Here is an 8,968-nt window from a genome sequence, read left to right as displayed (position 1 = left end):
ACGAGAATATCTACGACTTCCATGGTTGATTTTAGAAATTTGAAAAACGGCCAAAATGGTGGTAAAGTGTATTTCCTTGTTAATTTACGGATTTTACTTGTTTTTGATTCTATTTCTTTCACTAAAAAGGGCATAAAGTGGTCTAGCCTTATCGAATCGAAGCATGTAATACTTCCTAGGAAATCTAACGAGAATATCTACAACTTCCATGGTTGATTTTAGAAATTTGAGAAACGGCCAAAATGGTGGTAAAGTGTATTTCCTTGTTAATTTACGGATTTTGCTTGTTTTTGATTCTTTTCTTTCACTAAAAAGGGTATAAAGTGGCCTAGCCTTATCGAATCGGAGCATGTAATAGTTCCTAGGAAATTTAACGAGCATATCTACGACTTCCATGATTTATATTAGAATTTTAAAAAACGGCCAAAATGGTGGTTAAGTTAATTTCCTTGTTAATTTACGGATTTTACTCGTTTTTGACCCTTTTTCTTTCACTAAAAAAGACATAAAGTGGCCTAGCCTTATCAAATCGAAGCATGTAATAGTTCCTAGGAAACCTAACGAGCATATCTATTACCTCTATGGTTGATTTTAGAATTTTCAAAAACGGCCAAAATGGGGGTTAGGTTAATTTCCTGTTAAGTTACGGATTTTACTCGTTTTTGACCCTTTTTCTTTCACTAAAAAGGGCATAAAGTGGTCTAGCCTTATCAAATCGAAGCATGTAATAGTTCCTAGGAAATCTAACGAGAATATCTACGACTTCCATGGTTGATTTTAGAAATTTGAAAAACGGCCAAAATGGTGGTAAACTGAATTTCCTTGTTAATTTACGGATTTTACTTGTTTTTGACCCTTTTTCTTTCACTAAAAATGGCATAAAGTGGCCTAGCCTTATCGAATTGAAGCATGTAATACATCCTAGGAAATCTAGCGAGAATATCTACGACTTCCATGGTTGATTTTAGAAATTTTAAAAACGCCCAAAATGGTGGTAAAGTGAATTTCCATGTTAATTTACGGATTTTACTTTTTTTTGACCCTTTTTCTTTCACTAAAAATGGCATAAAGTGGCCTAGCCTTATCGAATTGAAGCATGTAATACATCCTAGGAAATCTAACGAGAATATCTACGACTTCCATGGTTGATTTTAGAAATTTTAAAAACGCCCAAAATGGTGGTAAAGTGAATTTCCATGTTAATTTACGGATTTTACTTGTTTTTGACCCTTTTTCTTTCATTAAAAAGGGCATAAAGTGGCCTAGCCTTATCGAATCGAAGCATGTAATAGTTCCTAGGAAATCTAACGAGCATATCTACGACTTCCATGGTTGATTTTAAAAATTTGAAAAACGGCCAAAATGGTGGTTAAGTGAATTTCCTTGTTAATTTACGGATTTTACTTGTTTTTGACCCTTTTTCTTTCACTAAAAAGGGCATAAAGTGGCCTAGCCTTATCGAATTGAAGCATGTAATACATCCTAGGAAACCTAACGAGCATATCTATTACCTCTATGGTTGATTTTAGAATTTTCAAAAACGGCCAAAATGGGGGTTAGGTTAATTTCGTTGTTAAGTTACGGATTTTACTCGTTTTTGACCCTTTTTCTTTCACTAAAAAGGGCATAAAGTGGTCTAGCCTTATCAAATCGAAGCATGTAATAGTTCCTAGGAAATCTAACGAGAATATCTACGACTTCCATGGTTGATTTTAGAAATTTGAAAAACGGCCAAAATGGTGGTAAACTGAATTTCCTTGTTAATTTACGGATTTTACTTGTTTTTGACCCTTTTTCTTTCACTAAAAATGGCATAAAGTGGCCTAGCCTTATCGAATTGAAGCATGTAATACATCCTAGGAAATCTAACGAGAATATCTACGACTTCCATGGTTGATTTTAGAAATTTTAAAAACGCCCAAAATGGTGGTAAAGTGAATTTCCATGTTAATTTACGGATTTTACTTGTTTTTGACCCTTTTTCTTTCAGTAAAAAGGGCATAAAGTGGCCTAGCCTTATCGAATCGAAGCATGTAATAGTTCCTAGGAAATCTAACGAGCATATCTACGACTTCCATGGTTGATTTTAAAAATTTGAAAAACGGCCAAAATGGTGGTTAAGTGAATTTCCTTGTTAATTTACGGATTTTACTTGTTTTTGACCCTTTTTCTTTCACTAAAAAGGGCATAAAGTGGACTAGCCTTATCGAATTGAAGCATGTAATACATCCTAGGAAATCTAACGAGAATATCTACAACTTGCATGGTTGATTTTAGAAATTTGAAAAACGGCCAAAATGGTGGTAAAGTGTATTTCCTTGTTAATTTACGGATTTTACTTGTTTTTGATTCTTTTTCTTTCACTAAAAAGGGCATAAAGTGGTCTAGCCTTATCGAATCGAAGCATGTAAAACTTCCTAGGAAATCTAACGATAATATCTACAACTTCCATGGTTGATTTTAGAAATTTGAAAAACGGCCAAAATGGTGGTAAAGTGTATTTCCTTGTTAATTTAAGGATTTTACTTGTTTTTGATTCTTTTTCTTTCACTAAAAAGGGCATAAAGTGGCCTAGCCTTATCGAATCAAAGCTGTAATACATCCTAGGAAATCTAACGAGAATATCTACAACTTCCATGGTTGATTTTAGAAATTTGAAAAACGGCCAAAATGGTGGTAAAGTGTATTTCCTTGTTAATTTATGGATTTTACTTGTTTTTGATTCTTTTTCTTTCACTAAAAAGGGCATAAAGTGGCCTAGCCTTATCGAATCGGAGCATGTAATAGTTCCTAGGAAATCTAACGAGCATATCTACGACTTCCATGATTTATATTAGAATTTTCATAAACGGCCAAAATGGTGGTTAAGTTAATTTCCTTGTTAATTTACGGATTTTACTCGTTTTTGACCCTTTTTCTTTCACTAAAAAGGGCATAAAGTGGCCTAGCCTTATCAAATCGAAGCATGTAATAGTTCCTAGGAATTCTAACGAGCATATCTACGACTTCCATGGTTGATTTTAGAAATTTGAAAAACGGCCAAAATGGTGGTAAAGTGAATTTCCTTGTTAATTTACGGATTTTACTTGTTTTTCACCCTTTTTCTTTCACTAAAAAGGGCATAAAGTGGCCTAGCCTTATCGAATTGAAGCATGTAATACATCCTAGGAAATCTAACGAGAATATCTACGACTTCCATGGTTGATTTTAGAAATTTGAAAAACGGCCAAAATGGTGGTAAAGTGTATTTCCTTGTTAATTTACGGATTTTACTTGTTTTTGATTCTATTTCTTTCACTAAAAAGGGCAAAAAGTGGTCTATCCTTATCGAATCGAAGCATGTAATACTTCCTAGGAAATCTAACGAGAATATCTACAACTTCCATGGTTGATTTTAGAAATTTGAAAAACGGCCAAAATGGTGGTAAAGTGTATTTCCTTGTTAATTTACGGATTTTGCTTGTTTTTGATTCTTTTCTTTCACTAAAAAGGGTATAAAGTGGCCTAGCCTTATCGAATCGGAGCATGTAATAGTTCCTAGGAAATTTAACGAGCATATCTACGACTTCCATGATTTATATTAGAATTTTAAAAAACGGCCAAAATGGTGGTTAAGTTAATTTCCTTGTTAATTTACGGATTTTACTCGTTTTTGACCCTTTTTCTTTCACTAAAAAAGACATAAAGTGGCCTAGCCTTATCAAATCGAAGCATGTAATAGTTCCTAGGAAACCTAACGAGCATATCTATTACCTCTATGGTTGATTTTAGAATTTTCAAAAACGGCCAAAATGGGGGTTAGGTTAATTTCCTGTTAAGTTACGGATTTTACTCGTTTTTGACCCTTTTTCTTTCACTAAAAAGGGCATAAAGTGGTCTAGCCTTATCAAATCGAAGCATGTAATAGTTCCTAGGAAATCTAACGAGAATATCTACGACTTCCATGGTTGATTTTAGAAATTTGAAAAACGGCCAAAATGGTGGTAAACTGAATTTCCTTGTTAATTTACGGATTTTACTTGTTTTTGACCCTTTTTCTTTCACTAAAAATGGCATAAAGTGGCCTAGCCTTATCGAATTGAAGCATGTAATACATCCTAGGAAATCTAACGAGAATATCTACGACTTCCATGGTTGATTTTAGAAATTTTAAAAACGCCCAAAATGGTGGTAAAGTGAATTTCCATGTTAATTTACGGATTTTACTTGTTTTTGACCCTTTTTCTTTCAGTAAAAAGGGCATAAAGTGGCCTAGCCTTATCGAATCGAAGCATGTAATAGTTCCTTGGAAATCTAACGAGCATATCTACGACTTCCATGGTTGATTTTAAAAATTTGAAAAACGGCCAAAATGGTGGTTAAGTGAATTTCCTTGTTAATTTACGGATTTTACTTGTTTTTGACCCTTTTTCTTTCACTAAAAAGGGCATAAAGTGGCCTAGCCTTATCGAATTGAAGCATGTAATACATCCTAGGAAATCTAACGAGAATATCTACAACTTCCATGGTTATTTGAGAAATTTGAAAAACGGCCAAAATGGTGGTAAAGTGTATTTCCTTGTTAATTTACGGATTTTACTTGTTTTTGATTCTTTTTCTTTCACTAAAAAGGGCATAAAGTGGCCTAGCCTTATCGAATCAAAGCTGTAATACATCCTAGGAAATCTAACGAGAATATCTACAACTTCCATGGTTGATTTTAGAAATTTGAAAAACGGCCAAAATGGTGGTAAAGTGTATTTCCTTGTTAATTTATGGATTTTACTTGTTTTTGATTCTTTTTCTTTCACTAAAAAGGGCATAAAGTGGCCTAGCCTTATCGAATCGGAGCATGTAATAGTTCCTAGGAAATCTAACGAGCATATCTACGACTTCCATGATTTATATTAGAATTTTCATAAACGGCCAAAATGGTGGTTAAGTTAATTTCCTTGTTAATTTACGGATTTTACTCGTTTTTGACCCTTTTTCTTTCACTAAAAAGGGCATAAAGTGGCCTAGCCTTATCAAATCGAAGCATGTAATAGTTCCTAGGAATTCTAACTAGCATATCTACGACTTCCATGGTTGATTTTAGAAATTTGAAAAACGGCCAAAATGGTGGTAAAGTGAATTTCCTTGTTAATTTACGGATTTTACTTGTTTTTCACCCTTTTTCTTTCACTAAAAAGGGCATAAAGTGGCCTAGCCTTATCGAATTGAAGCATGTAATACATCCTAGGAAATCTAACGAGAATATCTACGACTTCCATGGTTGATTTTAGAAATTTGAAAAACGGCCAAAATGGTGGTAAAGTGTATTTCCTTGTTAATTTACGGATTTTACTTGTTTTTGATTCTATTTCTTTCACTAAAAAGGGCATAAACACTACACCATTTATCCTGTCTAGCAACAATTGAAAAATGTTGCCAGAACTGCAAAAAGCGTTGCCTAAAAGAATAGGGGACGTTTTTCAGGCGTCTCCTATGCGAGCGTCGCCTATTGTCTAAGGAGACGTTTTTTCATGATCTTTGGGCACACTTTTTCTAAACGTCGCCTAAACCATAGGAATAGGGGACGTTTTCTGTGGTAATCTAAGACGACGATTTTGAATTGTTGCTATAGGTGGCTGCACTTAATAATCGTTGCCATAGAGTTGAGGCAGCCAATACTTTTAAGCAACACTTTTTACATGTCCTAATAAAATATTACAATTTTGAAATATAATTAATTATAACTGGTATAATAAAAATTTGTCAATTATAATTCAAACAAGGTCAAATTGACAAAAGTTATATTATAATAAAATGGTTCGAACATTAATTCAATATATGGTAGTAAGAAAATGTTGAACATTACATAATAATAAGTTTAATACTTTGAAAGATGAGCCTAACAAAATAACCAAAAACATATTTCACTCAAATAAAACACCATCTAGCTCTTTCAAATTTATCCACCGAAAATTCATCACCTATGTTGCCCTCTTGAAATTCATCGGTTACGATGTCTTCTTGAAATTGATTCTCTACCTCGACCTTTTCAACACTTTCGTTGATACCTTGTTGGATAAGAAAATAAAACAAAATACATTAACCATATATATCATTGGTTCAAGGAACAATTAGGACATCAATAAAAGTTATACCTCACACAAATAAAAACCAAAACGACAAGTAAAACACACTCAAAACAGAATCGCAAATAGGAAAATTGTTTTACATTTCCCGTTACTATTCTATCAATACCAACCCCTTTTTAAGTGTCTACAACTTGTGCCTAGTTATGCAAAACACATAAACCAAAACAACAAATGCAGAAAATTAAACACAAGTTAGCACAAACAACACCAATTGTATAAACAAAATTTATGAATAAAATTATGCTACAATCAAAATCAGACCCGACGCACACATCTTAAACTATTTCATACAAACACAATCAGAATTTCTCACAAACAAAATCAGACTAACACACATCTTAAACAATTTCTCACAAACAACAAAATCAAATTCATGTAGAACTCAAAAAAGCCACCTGACCCAACAATATCCAAAATGTAATTAACATCATTATTGTAACCTTGACTTTGTGGAGGCAACTCCACCATTTGTTCTTTGTCATGTTTGATTAATTGATTTATTACTATAAGCCTATAAGGTTATAAGTACTTTAAGGAATTATAAACCTAATAAATGAATCATAAAAGAATTTAACTAAACATAAGATTATATATATATATATATATATATATATATATATATATATATATATTTATATTTTAGAGTTTTTTAAATTGACAATTGAAAGGAGAAATTCAAATGATAGCAACAAACCAATAATTAGAAGATAAAACTAGTACTATATAGTAGGAATAATACCCTTTCAATTTTTAACTAAAATACAAGTTGAAGCAAAATCCAACCGAAGCATAAATTTCAATTTTTTAGTAAAATAGTAGCATATAAGCATGTAAAAAACATATATAGCAAGCAACAAAGAAGTTAAAAAGCTTATACCTGAACGGTGGATTCTAGGGTGAGGATTCAATAAAGTCCCTCAGAGGTGTATCACTTTAATTGACCATTGGATTAAACAAGTCTAGCTCTCCTCTCTCTCCAACCACGCTCTTTCTCTATCCCTAGCAGATCTCACTTTGTCTTGCACAAGGACCATGGCTAAGCTTTGTCTCCATTTGTTCCACCGGCACATGAAAATTAAAAGTGCGTCTTTTATTCAAGATTTCAAAACCCATTTCAATTTGTTTACTCTTTTTCAACATTCTGTGCACAAAGTTTCTTTTTGACAGGTTGTATACGATGTTCTGGCAGTGTATTGGTAAATTATATTGTATCAAACAATCACACATATATTTGGACAAGGACAAAAATACCCAAAAATTAAACCAAAAGAAAAGCCTAGCGGATTCTAACGGAAGTTGGTGTAATCAAGGAAAAACCCGTCAACAAAAGCACAAGACTATAAATAATCATATGTTCGTCAATTGAATTTCTTCTCTCTTTAATTTCTTTTTACTATTATATTCTTAATTTCCACAAAATCATATGTCATGAGTTTCTTTAATAAAACTGATTGATTTGTGATTGTTACCATTACCAACATTCCGTTGAGATTACAACTTTACAAATTGAAGCAATAGAAGGGAGAGATGAAAACGTTAAGTGTGATCCCGTGTATACGGTGTATAATAAAATCTATGAACGCAAGAAATCTAATGGCTCTTATTGTTATTCATGGTGGTCCACCGGTGAGGGATTTGTTGGAACCCTCACCCTAGAATTGAGAATCCACCTAACTGAACACACCAATGCAAAGAAGCAAGAACACATTAATGTAAACAATGCCGCGAACACAGAACGTGTCAAAAATGGTGCTGCTAGTAGATAGTACTTTACTAGACTACAAGAATGGACAAATAAATTAAATTTTACTATAAAAAAAAGTAATTAAATTCTTCTATAGATACATGTGTTCATATGTTTCTAACAATCAAGAATGGACAAATTTAACCTATTTGTTTAAATCATATAAATAAACTAAATAAAATAATAAGAACTACATGAAGATCTATAACCTAAAATCATTTCACACGCAATACTCAAAAGCCCACGTACAAAAAAAAAAAACACAAAAGGGTCAACAAATACATGAAAAAAATCCCAAAAACATTGCAAACAATAAAACAAAACCAAAAAAAAATAAAAAAATAAGTAGGATGAAGAAGAGTTACATGGATCGAAGATCTGGTGTGAACAGTCGCGATTTTGGATTTGAGGTGTGATGAGAGCAATAGAAGATCGGGGTTTGAGGAGTGGGGAATGATTCAGGAACGATTTGGGTGAATATTCATCTAGAAGGATTGTGTCTGGATCTTGGTGGAACAGATCGTATTGACGAACAGGGTTTCAATATTCAAAGTCATCATGGTGGAACGAAGATCACATGGTTTCGATTGATGAAGGTTTGGAACGATTTCGATTGATGAATGGATAAAGTGTGTGGAACAAGATTGAGGTTCAGTTTGATTGAGAATTTCAATTTGAGAGAGGTTCTGAGTCTGAAGATGAGCGGATTGGGTATATACCGTACAATGAATTGGGGAAAAGACATATTTCTATAATACACATTTAATATTCCTCTAAAAAAAATATATATTATATTATATTTTTATTTTTTATTTTGTTTTTGATGGGATATTATATTTTTTTGTGAAAATTATATTATATATTATTATTATTATTATTATTATTATTATTATTATTATTATTATTATTATTATTATTATTATTATTATTATTAGCGAAAAGACTGACACTCACGTGTCTGTCTTTCCGCTCTTTTTATTGCGCTAATGTTAGAAAATTAAACGTTAATTTTTTATGAAATTTTGATTTTGATTCAAATAAAAAATATAAATGTTTTTTACTATCAAATTATAACAAATCAAACTAACTATGATTATCTATT

General features: G+C 32.2%; 1 long non-coding RNA gene across 2 annotated transcripts; it reads right to left on the bottom strand.

The window, feature by feature from the left end:
- Positions 1 to 5,772: 5,772 nt before the first annotated feature.
- LOC146915500 (uncharacterized) lies at positions 5,773 to 8,594 on the bottom strand. Of its 2 annotated transcripts, XR_015014622.1 has the most exons (3): positions 8,232 to 8,594; positions 7,000 to 7,304; positions 5,773 to 6,041 (listed from the first exon to the last, which is right to left on the bottom strand). It is a non-coding gene; the product is annotated as an uncharacterized LOC146915500 (long non-coding RNA). The 2 variants fall into 2 exon arrangements; XR_015014621.1 differs by lacking the exon at positions 8,232 to 8,594 and having other exon boundaries at positions 7,000 to 8,223.
- Positions 8,595 to 8,968: the final 374 nt, after the last annotated feature.

The sequence above is a fragment of the Medicago sativa genome, chromosome 6 (genome assembly GCF_051527215.1).
Source record: "Medicago sativa cultivar Bolivia chromosome 6, Bolivia_mono, whole genome shotgun sequence".
Classification (NCBI taxonomy): Eukaryota; Viridiplantae; Streptophyta; class Magnoliopsida; order Fabales; family Fabaceae; genus Medicago; species Medicago sativa.
The sequence above is the reverse complement of the archived record's forward strand: the minus strand, read 5'-3'. Positions and strand labels throughout refer to the sequence as shown.